Raw genomic sequence first — 13234 nt, forward strand, 5'->3', positions numbered from 1 at the left:
TGATATCGTTTCTTTATAAGGTAAAGTCCTTTTGTCTGTCACCTCACTTTGGAGGAAAGAATGATGCTAGGACCTGATTTGGTTCTCTGTTAAAAAAAACTTCTTTTAAAAATAATAAAACATCTCTTGGGGTTGAAGAGATGGATCAGAGGCTAAGAGCACTGACTGCTCTTCTAGGGTCCTGACCTTAATTCCCAGGAACCACTTGGTGGCTTATAAAACATCTGTAATGGAACCCAAATGTCCCTCTTCTGATGTGTCTAAAAAGATAACCAAGTGTACTCACATACAGAAAATAAATGTTTTAAGAACCTCAAAATACTTTCTGAGGATCTCTGAAGTGCTATAGAATAGCCTATCTCTCTCAAAGTATATCTAAATAGACTACTTTTTACCTATTTCTTGTTAATCATTCAATGCTTATTCTGGAAGACATATATAGAAGGCAAAATCAGTCTTGAAACAATTATTAGTTAAAACCTTGTGGAGAAGACTGAAAGTACAGCCTGAATGCATTAAAGGATTTGATCATTTATATTGTGGCTAATTAATTAGGTTAATCATTTGATTCACTATTTACAAACATAAGTTTTTTTTTCTAAGAGACAAAATGTTTATACATAGGTACCTGTGTGAGCCTAGATACGCACATACACTAAACATAAAGACATGAGTATATTTTAACACTTAAGTATGCATTATCACAAACAAATGAAACTCAGCCTAACACATGTCACACACAACAGAAGTAACACAGTATGCACACGTGTATCTGTACACAGACACATGTTCATACAGATATACACACATTCAGAGACTGGAGATGAACGCAGATTTACTAACAAGGGTGACCAGAGCAGATGTATCTTCTAAGCTCAGTGGCTTCCTGGACCTTTGTCTTTCTGGCACTTGTTACCAGGTGTTCCCAGGGCTCCTGGAGTGTGTGAGGCAGAGGCAGGAGCTTCAGTGTCACAACTTTGTGAGGCAATATCTAAGCCAACTCTTGACCTTCCCCTTAATGACCATTAGGGCTAGTTGTCTATCTTCAGCTACACAGTTTTGCACAGAAAAGACTTGATTTCAACTGTCCATTTTTCTCCCTGCTGCCCTCACTCTATCCACTGCCAACAGCATATACTCTGTATGGAAACCTGAGAGAAATGGTTGTGAGTCTCTCAGAAAACAAGCCTCTCCCACCCACAGCTGCTTTAAGTGCTGGCACAAATCAGAGCCAGAATTATAAATAGTTACAGCTTTATAATGCTTGACAACACATATTTATATTTACAGTACCATAAATTTTCTGTTCTCTGTTGCTAATACCTGAGATGGAACAGCGTTCTGTGTTTGCTAAGGAGTGGGGGCCAATGGCCAGGACATGCAGGATATAAGGGCGGAGTTGACATGTTGTGCTTCAATCTGTCTGTAGGGTCCAGCCCTCCAGGAACTGGAGTGGCTGAGGGAAGCTTGCCAAGGCAGATATACTGACTAAAGCTGGACTCTCCCCATCCTTAGGTTACTTTCAGCTCAGCCACACAAGTACTGAGTCCTCTCAGGGTAGACAGATGTTTCAGAGTCCTTGTCCTGACCTGGGAGCCCAGGGGCTGCCCTAGCAGCAAACTATCCACTTTTCTCAGCCAAAGGCTCCTGAACCAGCAGCATCAGTTTCTTTTGCCTTGTATATCTGTTTGAGGTTGCCACAATGAATTGGGCAAACCAAATGGCCATCCTGCAGTAGGAATGTCCACGAGCCTTGCTCAGAAACTCAATGAACTCTCCATAGTGGTAGGGACTGATGTGTCAGACGGAATGTTTATATTGATGTAGGCATTGGTGGTTGCATCCAGTAGCTGGTGCAGTGGAGCTTTTGTCTGTTGACATGAGCTTTCCAGAGCTGTTGCAGCCTGGAGAGCCAGGCCTGATAGCCACAGTACCAATAAAGAACCATGCAGTGACTTTTAACCAGGAGGATGAAGCACTAGTTCATTTTGCCTCCAAGAGTGGCTGAGGAGCACAAGCTCAGACACTGAGGGGTTTCACCACCAGGAGGACTAGATGGTTTGCGGCCAGTGCTACAGCTTCATTCTTGCCAATGGTGAACAGAGAGTGGCCACCTGAGAGCATCTATGGCAACTGTAGCCCAAAGAGCACAGAAAGTGTCACTGAGGGCGGATGCACAGCCAGCCAGTTCCTCCTGCTGTGGGTGGAACAGACTGAGGGGCAGGATAAATGGGATACAGCTTAGGAGGTAGCCTGGTTGGGGTGAAGAGTGTGTACTTCTGCAAGATGCCTACCAAGGCCAGACACCACTTGTAGCATGTTAACCAGCCATCGTAATCCATCATCTCTCCGCACCTCGATTAAAGGTTGATAAGGTCATGTGCATCACCTGTAACCCCTAGCCCAGGCTACGTTGACAGAGTGCTATCTGTACTGCTGTCTGTGGAGTAGCAATTTGAATGCATTTTGCTTTGGCAGCAGTCAGCATGGTGGGGAGGCTGTTCACACTGTTGTGATTCCAAATGTCTTAGAGAGCTATAGAGGATAGTGGCTGGGCACCACCAGGTAACCCCATGGCATGTAAGACTAACTTATAAGATAGGTCTGGATCATGAGGCAGGCAGTAGCTGAGAACAAACACTTTGCAGTGTGCATGGAACAGTCTCACAGGATAACTTTCCTAGACTGCCAAGGGGCCTTCCAGCAGTAAGATGCACTGTTTTCCCAGTGCCTGAACTAGCTCCTCATCCAGCTGCAGCTCATGGAGTTGGCTTAGGAGATGCTCCCTCATTATGGCACACCTTGTCCTGTGCATAGAGGCCTTCAGCATCACCCTGTTGACCCATGCCCATGATGTATACCCCTGTAACTGACCTTGGGCATGCCCATAGACAGGAACTTGCTTTATTCACATCTGACATTCCATGAAGGTTTCATCGTTCAGGCGGAAAGGCCTCAGTAAAGTGGGGAGAAACAGGCAGCCAATGGGATCCAGGGGATGGCCCACCCAGCCCCTCCAGGTTTGTGATTGTTGTTGTCCTCTCTGCAACAACTCTTCTTCTGATGTTTGTAGATCTCCAGCTGCCGCTGCTGCTGCAACCTCAGAGATTAAATGATGGCCACCGTGAGTCTGGGAGCTTGATACCCATGACCTGCTAACAGGCTGTAGGCACATGCTCTAGCCACACAGTGGCTGGCCATGGAATTAAAGAGTAGCTGCTCATTTTCCCCTGGCAGGCAGGAGCTGTATAGGTATCACTGCTGATTACACGCCTGTAAGTGGCTGTCCTGCCAATGTAACTCATAATTTTCAATGGTTTCTAGTGAAGACTGTTCGTCTTTGGTCTGATAAAGAGTCTGGCTGTGGTGGCACTGGGAAAGTGCGTATTGGTAATGCTGGGCAGTTCGTGCTCTATAGTTCCTGTCCTCCAGGGGACAGATATCCAGTTGCTTCACTCCTGCAGCTGCTAAAGCCACAACAAGATTTTTCTTCCAGTTTGTGTGGGATTTAAAATTATACACACCCATAAAGCCCCTAGCTCATCCTAGAGCTGCCTGCACTTGTTCGTCATGCTTTGTTTTGCTGCCTCCAGAGGTGAGGCGTGGATCAGCCATAAATTGTTCAGTGATAAGTGTCAGCATCCTGGTTCGTTGAATCTCTCATCCGGCGCATCTTCTAACCTCGGCAAACATTGAATTGAGCTGTTTCAGAGCCATAGTAGCCCCTGCTGAGAGAGAAAAAATCACTTGTTCTTTCACCTGTTCTTCATCCAGTGCCAACAGTTCTCATCATTGATGCTGGCCCCAGCTGTGGGGTCAGGAGCGCAATTCACTTGGTTGATTTCTGAGTTGGAGGACAGAATCTCGTCTGCCAGCTTTTGTGCAGTAGGAAGAACTTCAGTGTGGTGTGCTGTGATTAAATATTGAGTAAACTTCTGAAGCTGGTCCCTGTTCATCCGGAAAAGGGTTTCTGAGATAGGAAGACGAAGTTTGACTTGGTCTGGTTTCCGGATCCTGTAGAGAGAGAGTGCTACCACATGAGCACAGTAGAATATGTCCTTATTTCCACAGCCACAGCTCACAGAAGTGATTTTGCATCGATCAAAACTGATCACAACTTTGTAAGTCACTGCTGACCCAGAAGCAGTGGCTGGTTCGGTTACTGTGCCACTCAGATGGAAAGGCTGACGGCCCCACGTTCTCCACGGAGCCGCTGTCCAGCAGACGGACCCCAGCAGAACGCCTTCGCCGCTGCCGCTGCTGCTCGCCGTCATGCCAGTCCGAAGCGCCCAGCTGGGTGAAGGCCCACCCCAGTGGCCCTGGGGTGGAGCTGGCCGGAGCGGCGGGCGGTCCTCCCTGACCGGCGAAACCCCTGCCGCGCCTGTAGCCGTGGGGGCCCTACGCCCCAGTACTGTTGGAGTACATGCAGATCTCCTGCTCATTCTGGGGAAAGGACCAGACTTGCGGCGTTGCACTGGCTCTGGATCCGCTCGAAACGCTCCTTCACCCGCTACTACCGCCACTGTCTTGGCGCAGTCCAGTAAGGACTCTGGCTGCAGGTGGGTGGGCCCCGGGGCCAGGCTGCCGTTGCTGCCGCCTCCCACCTTCTTCCGCCGGCTGCCCCGGGAGTTCGCAAGGTGAGCTTGCGGGCTGGGCCAGAGCACAGCCTTGCAGGAGAGATGGCGGCGAAAGCAGCTCCTCTATTCTGTCCGCCATTGCTGGGGACTGACTGACAGACTGAGGTGGAGGCGGCTGCTCGGGCTGCGGCTTCTGAGACCCCGGCCGAGGTCACGCGCCCAGCGCAAGCGCCCAAAAGCGTCGCTGTGGGGAGGGGCGGGGCGAACGAACCCAGGAGCCCGCCGGCCTGTGTGGGAAGCCAGGGCCAGTCAGGTGCTCGCACCGCGCGGGCCGGCGCTGGTTGGCCTCACATAAGTATTTTTTTTTTTTTTTAACTTACTCTTAAGAGCTTATGAGAGTAGCTTTTCAAAGACAAAGAATTATGTTTTATCCTTCAAAACCAATTTTAAATTTGTAGCCCTTTGTTTCAAATTAAACTTTTGAATGGGGAGTCCATCAAGAGACTTTTTGAGTTTTTTAATCCTGAGTTTTGGCACAGTACAGAACCAAAATAGTCAATTCAGGGGTTAAAAAAAACAATGTTAAATTTAATCTGCTAATGATGTTGTCCAGTAAAACAAATATTAGTGGACAGCATTGACTTTGATAAGTTCACAGGTGGCAGTCCTTATATATGGAAGGGATACAAGTTCCCTTTTCCAGAGACAAGAAGAAAATCTGTGTTCAAGGAAAAATATTTAGGCCAAGGACAGAGCCAATAAATTTTCATTATAATAAGGTAAGACCATATAAAAACTTTTGCTTTGAGTGTATTCCCATTTTTAACAAGGAAGACATATGCCGTTTTATGTGTTATTTAGCACCTTCATTTACATTTAGCAAAGATATAAGGTTAGACATACATTCATATGAATTATTATTAATCTAATTAGCCCTTCATAATATTAAATTTTCTATCATAAAAGATCCTTACCTATCTAAGATATTACAGTCTTCTTTTTCATATTCTTAGTCTAGTGTTACAGCAGCCATCTAGGGAGAGGCTAGCAGGTAGACTTCCTGTAGGTGACCCACTATTTTTTACAAGGCCTACAAATGGATGAGCATTTACAAGGATTCAAAGGGATTTCACTCAGCATTGTTTTACGCCGACATGACTTTTCCTGTTGATAAGATTTCCTCAAGATCAACATAACATGAACGTTCGCGAATTAACAATGCTTGATGAAATAATGATTCTAGATAATTCCGATTTGAGTCAATTAATTTTAGAAAGGAGTTCTAGGTGATAGTCTTAGCTGCTTTGTTAGAAAGATCTGATAAATTTGAAATCAATAATAGAATAAGCCCACTCCCTCAATAGTAAGAAAATTTGCAAATAAAGAAATACAAATGAGATTTCATAATTCACCAAAAAGGAAAGAGACGGGAGTGCTTGTGTTCGGTGAAAACATTTAGAACCAAGGATAAAGCCACCACAGCTTACACTATTGCAAGATCATGGAACTGCTGTTTTGAGCTGACAATGACCACATAGAAAGAAACAGTGCTTTGAACTAATATCAAAACCTGTTTTGTAACTGCCATTTTATGTAAAATTTTTATCCTTCATGTATTTTTAAAGAACTTTTTATCTTAAAAGGGCAAAAGGACAGAGAAAACATGAAATTTTTGGTAGGATGATTTGGACTTAGGTTTCTATCCCACCCATCCATCTATCCCATGCAAATGGAAACACTATTTATCTATATGATGTGTATGTATATATGTAAGCATGAAGGAATACTTATGGAATTGATTGTGAGGGATAGTAAGGCCCAGAGGGAAGTGAGAAGAGGTGTATGTGTTCTGCATATTTGCCTACATAAAGCATTTGATATTTTTCTCCTTTCCTTCCTTCTGGTTCAAAATAAAAGTTAACTGACATGCTGGCCAAAAAGAAAGACTCAATAATAAATCTCATTGAATTCTGATTAGTAAATAGTATGTTGATTTACATATTAGTACTTTTAAAGCACAAGTAAAAGAATGTTCAGTTTTTAGCACATAACAGTAATAAAAAGTTAAATTTTCAGTATATAATGAAGAAAAGACAGTAATAAGCACTTTAATTTTGGGCACTTAATAAAGCACAGAAAAATAATATAAAGTTTCAACAATTATTAAAACACAGATTTATCAACAAAAAAGAAGCCAACAGTTTTAATCCACAGAATGAGCAAAAAACCTCAAGTCTACAGAAGCAATAAGTAAGGATTTAGTCTAGTTAGAGAGCTAGAAGAGCAGAGATCATCTATCTTTACCTCTGTGTCCTAAATTGCGTCCTGCTTCAATCCATTCCATGTTGGCTGGCTACCAGCTTAAAAGGATTGCAAAAAACATTCTCAACTATAAAAGAACTTCTGTGGGAATCACTATCCCTAAATTCAAGCTCTACTACAGAGTAATGGTTATAAAAACTGCATCATATTGGTTGAGAGACAAGAAAGCAGATCAACAGAATAGAATTGAAGACCCACGAATTAATGCATGCACATAAGGTTGCTTGATGTTTGACAAAGCTAAAACCAGCCAGTGGAAAAAAGACAGCATTTTCAGCAAAATGGTGCTAGTTCAACTGGCAATCAGCATGTTGAAGAATACAAGTTAATCCATTCTGATCTCCATGTACAAAGCTCAAGTCCAAGTGGATCAAGGATCTCCACATAAAACCAGATATAGTGAATCTAATAGAAGAGAACGTGGGGAATAGCCTTGAACACATGGACTCAGTGGAAAATTTTCTGGACAGAACACCAATGGCTTATACTCTAAGATGAACAATTAATAAATGGTACTTCATCAAATTGAAAAGGTCGTGTAAGGCAAATGACACTGTCAATAAGACAAAATGGCAGCCAACAGACTGGAAAAAGGTATTTACCAATCCTACATCTAAAAGAGGGCTACTATCCAATAAATGTAAAGAATTCAAGAAGTTAGACCACAGAAACCAAATAACCCAATTAAAAATGTGGTACAATATCAACCAACCGGACCCCCCAGAGCTCACACAGACTAAACCACCATCCCAAGAGAACATAGGGATGGACCTATGGCTCCATCCACATATGTGGCAGAGGATAGCCATGTTGGGCCTCGATCAGAGGAGAGGCCCTTGGTCATGTCAAGGCTTTATGCCCCAGTGTAGGAGAATGTCAGGGTGGGAAGTTGGGAAGGAGAGGTTGGGTGGGAATACCGTGGAAGAAGCATGGGTTGGGGGATAGAAGAGAGGGTTTCTGGGGGAGAAACTGTAAAAGGGGATAACATTTAAATAGAAGAAAAAAAGAAAGAAAATAAAGAATGGGCATACAAGCCAAACAAAGTATTCTCAATTTAGGAGTGAGAACTACCTAAAGAAATTTTGAACATCCTTAACCACCAGGAAAATGCAAATCCTAATGACCCTGAGATTCCACAACATATGTGTAAGCATGGCTAAGATAAAAAACTCAGGTGACAGCAGTTACTGTTGAGGATGTGGAGAAAGAGGAGCAGTCCTCCATTCTACATTGAATTGCAAACTGGTACAACAACCCTGGAAATCAGTCTGATGGTTCCTCAGAAAATTGTACATAGTACTGAGGATCCAGCTATATCAATCCTGGGTATATACTCAAAATATGCTTCAAGGAAGATAGCTGACCACCCAGGAATGCAGTCATCCTGAGACCACAGGTTTGACTGCTACCTCTGCACACCTCTGCCCATATCCCTGGTCCAAGGAGAAACTGCACAGTGCTTCTAGACAGAGGGATATAGGAAGAGACAGCCACCAGGACATGTGTTTCTTGTCTGCCCCAGGACCGAACTAAACCATACAAACAGCTCCCTGCACCCAAATCCCATGGGGGAGAGAGAGCTGGACTCTCAGAAGTGTGGATACTCCTGAGAAGTCAGAAGAGACTACCATCTACCCACAGTCCAGACCCAAGAGGGAGTTGCATATTGCCAACTGTGCCTGCTGGGTGGAAGGACCTACGGGCAATCAAGGAAGGACCCTTTAATTCCTGCTCCTCTTTAGAGCTGGAAAACAGTCTCCAGGAGTGCTGACATACCTTAAATCAGAACAACTTTTCTCAGGAAAGAGTGCAAGAAAACAGGAAAACAGTTTTACAGGAGTGCTGACACAGATGGCTACAGCAGGTCAGAAATACCAAGATAAGCAAACATCAGAGACAATCCAATGGCTAGAAGCAAGCACAGAAAACTAAGGAACAGAAACTGAAACTACTTGGCATCATCAGAGCCAAGTTCTCTCACCAAAGAAAATACTGGATATCTAAACACACCAGAAAAACAAGATTTAGATTTAAAATCACATTTTTTGATAATGATGGAGGACTTTGAGAAAGACATAAAGAACCCCCTTAAAGAAATTCTAGAAAACACAAATAAACAAGTAGAAGCCCTTAGAGAGAAAACACAAAAGTCTCTGAAAGAATTACAGGAAAACATAAGCAAACAGGTGAAGGAATTGAACAAAACCATTCAGGATTTGAAAATGGAAATAGAAACAATAAAGAAAGCACAAAGGGAAACAACCCTGGATATAGAAAACCTAAGGAAGAAACAAGGAGTCGTAGATACAAGCATCACCAACAGAATACAAGAGATAGAAGAGAGAATCTCAGGAGCAGAAGATACCATAGAAAACAATGACACAACTGTCAAAGATAATGTAAAATGCAAAAAGCTTCTAGCCCAAAACTTACAGAAATTCCAGGACATAATGAGATCAAATCTAAGGATAATAGGTATAGAAAAGAGTGAAGTCTCCCAACGTAAAGGGCCAGTAAATATATTCAACAAAATTATAGAAGAAAACTTCCATAACCCAAAGAAAGAGATGCCCATAAAAATACAAGAAGCCTACAGAACACAAAATAGATTGGAACAGAAGAGAAATTCCTTTTGTCACATAATAGTTAAAACACCAAATGCAGGCTGGAGAGATGGCTCAGTGGTTAAGAGCACCGACTGCTCTTCCAGAGGTCTTGAGTTCAAATCCCAGCAACCAAAGGGTGGCTCACAACCGTCTGTAATGTGATCTGATGCCCTCTTCTGGTGTGTCTGAAGAAAGCAACAGTGTACTTATATACCATAAATGAATAACATAAATCTTAAAAAAAAAACCACCAAATGCACAAAACAAAGAAAAAAATATGAAAAGCACTAAGAGAAAAAGGTCAATATAAAGGCAGACCTATAATAATTACACCAGACTTCTCACCAGAGACTATGAAAGCCAGAAGATCCTGGACATACAGGACTTTAAAAGAACACAAATGCCAGCCCAAGTTACTGTTTTCAGCAAAACTCTAAATTAACAAGGATGGAGAAACCAAGATATTCTATGTCAAAACCAAATTTACGCAATATCTTTCTACAAATCCAGGCCAACAAGGATAATATATGTAAAACTCCAACACAAGGAGAGAAACTACACCATACAGAAAGCAAGAATATAATTTCCTCCCAATGAAACTGAAAGAAACACACAAACATAATTCCATCTCTAACAACAAAAAGAACATGAAGCGACAATCACTATTCCCTAATATCTCTCAAAACCAACAGACTCAATTCCCCAATATAAAGACATATACTAACAGACTGGAAATGTAAAGAGGACCCAGCATTTTGCTGCATGCAGGAAACACACCTCACAGACAAAGACAGACACTACCTCAGAGATGTAATAAGCTGGAAAACCAATACTGAAAAAATCAACTTTTAACCAAAAGTCATCAAAAAAGATAAGGAATGACACTTCATATTCATCAAAGTAAAAATCCACCAAGATGAACTGTCAATCCTAAATATCTATTCTCCAAATGCAAAGGCAACCACATTCATAAAAGTAACCTTACTAAAGCACAAAGCACACATTGCACCTCACACAATAATAGTAGGAGATTTCAACACCCATTCTCATCAATGGACAGATCATGGAGAACAGAAACATAGAGAAACTAACAGAAGTTGTGAACCAAATGGATTTAACAGATATTTATAGAACATTCCATCCTAAATCAAAAGGATATACCTTCTTCTAAGCACCTCATGGAACCTTCTTGAAAATTGACCATTTAATCGGTCACAAAACAGGCCTCAACAGATACAGGAAGATAGAAATAGTCCCATGCATCCTATCAGATCACCACACACTAAGACTGGTCTTCAATACCAACAATAATGACAGAAAGCATGCGTATACATGGATGTTGAACAATGCTCTACTAAAGGACAACTTGGTCAAGGAAGAAATAAACAAAGAAATTAAAGACTTCTTAGAATTTAATGAAATGAAGATAAAACATTCCCAAACTTATGGGACACAATGAAAGTGATACTAAGAGGAAAACTCATAGCTCTGAGTGCCTGCAAAAAGAAACAGGAGAGAGCATACATCAGCAGCTTGACAACCTAAAAGCTCTAGAACAAAAAGAAGTAAATAAACCCAAGAGGAGTAGAGGCCAGGAAATAATCAAACATAGGGCTGAAATCAAACAAGTAGAAACAAAAGGACTATACAAAGGATCAAAAAAACCAGGAGCTGATTCTTTGAGAAAATCAACAAGATAGCCAGACTACTAACCAGAGGTCACAGAGAGTATGCAAATTCACAAAATCAGAAACAAAAAGGGAGACATAACAACAGAATCTGAAGAAATTAAAAAAATAAAACATCAGATCCTGGTACAACAAAGCTTATATTCAACAAAACTGGAAAATCTGGAGGAAATGGGCAATTTTCTAGACAGATACCAGGTACCAAAGTTAAATCAGGAACAAATAAATCATCTAAAACACGATAACCCCTAAAGAAGTAGAAGCAGTTATTGGAAGTCTCTCAACCAAAAAGAGCCCAGGTCCAGATGGGTTTAGTGCAGAATTCTATCAGACCTTCATAGAAGACCTCATACCAATACTGTACAAACTATTCCACAAAATAGAAACTGACAGAGCACTACCAAATTCCTTCTATGAAGCCCCAACAACTCTTATACCGAAACCACACAAAGACCCAACAAAGTAAGAGAACTCCAGACCAATTTCCCTTATGACTATTGACGCAAAAATACTCAATAAAATTCTTGCAAACCCAATCCAAGAACACATCAAAAGGATAATCCATCATGATCAAGTAGGCTTCATTCCAGGGGTGCAGGGATGGTTTAATATATGAAAATCCATCGATGTAATCCACCATATAAACAAACTCAAAGGTAAGAAACTCATCATCATTTCATTAGATGCTGAGAAAGCATTTGACAAAATTCAACACCCCTTCATGATAAAAGTCCTGGAAAGATCATGAATTCAAGGCCCATATCTAAACATAGTAAAAGCAATATACAGCAAACCAGTGGCTAACATCAAACTAAATGGACAGAAACTTGAAAAAAATCCCACTAAAATCAGGGACCAGAAAATGCTGCCCACTCTCTCCCCACTTATTTAATACAGTATTCAATGTCCTAATCAGAGCAATCAGACAGCAAAAGGAGGTCAAGGGGATACAAATTGGAAGGGAAGAAATCAAAATACCCCTATTTGCATATGATAAATAGTATACTTCAGTGACTCCATAAGTTCCATCAGAGAACTACTTAATCTGATATACCACTTCAGCATAGTGTCAGGGTATAAAATTAACTCATATTTTGGTCTTCCTTCACTTTGAGTTTCATATGGTCTCTGATTTGCATCTTGGGTATTCTGAGTTATTGGACTGATATCCATTTATTAGTTAGTTCATAATATATGTGTTCTTTTGTGACTGGGTTACCTCCCTCGGGATGATATTTTCTAGTTCCATCCATTTGCTTAGTAATTTCATAAAATCATTGTTTTTAATTGCTAATTAGTACTCCATTTAGCTACAGGTGTTAATCATGTAAGCCTGCAGGTTTTAGCACTTACAATGAGAAGGAAAATTTTTAGGCCCTTCTCAGAGTTATCATCAGCTTTCAGTATACTTAGAGAACTAGAAATTTCTGAGACCAACAGTCTGTAAAGTGACACCTGAGTCTGATTCTGTGTTCCATTTCAACTGACTCCAGACAGGGAGGCTCCCAGCAAGAGATAGTATTTAGTTTTAAAGAATCAGAAATAGGGCTGGAGAGATGGCTCAGTGGTTAAGAGAACTGACTGCTCTTCCAGTGGTCCTGAGTTCAAATCCCAGCAACCACATGGTGGCTCACAACCATCTGTAATGAGATCTAATGCCCTCTTCTGGTGTGTCTGAAGACAGCTACAGTGTACTTGTATATAATAAATAAATAAATAAATAAATAAATAAATAAATAAATAAATCTCTTAAAAAAAAGAATCAGAAATAAAAGGGGAGGTATAACAGCTGACAGTGAAGAAGTTCAAAGGATCACTTGGTCTTATTTCAAAAAACTACTCACCTTCCTCTACACAAAAGAGAAACAAGCCGAGAAAGAAATTAGGGAAACGACACCCTTCATAATAGACCCAAATAATATAAAGTACCTCGGTGTGACTTTAACCAAGCAAGTAAAAGATTTGTACAACAAGAACTTCAAGACTCTGAAGAAAGAAATTGAAGAAGACCTCAGAAGATGGAAAGATCTCCCATGCTCAT

The 13234-nt window shown here is 41.3% G+C and overlaps 1 pseudogene; it reads right to left on the minus strand.

The window, feature by feature from the left end:
• Positions 1-2680: 2680 nt before the first annotated feature.
• LOC116893496 lies at positions 2681-6921 on the minus strand (annotated as a pseudogene).
• Between the last annotated feature and the right edge of the window lie 6313 nt (positions 6922-13234).

This window comes from Rattus rattus, chromosome 2 (assembly GCF_011064425.1).
Source record: "Rattus rattus isolate New Zealand chromosome 2, Rrattus_CSIRO_v1, whole genome shotgun sequence".
Taxonomy (NCBI): Eukaryota; Metazoa; Chordata; class Mammalia; order Rodentia; family Muridae; genus Rattus; species Rattus rattus.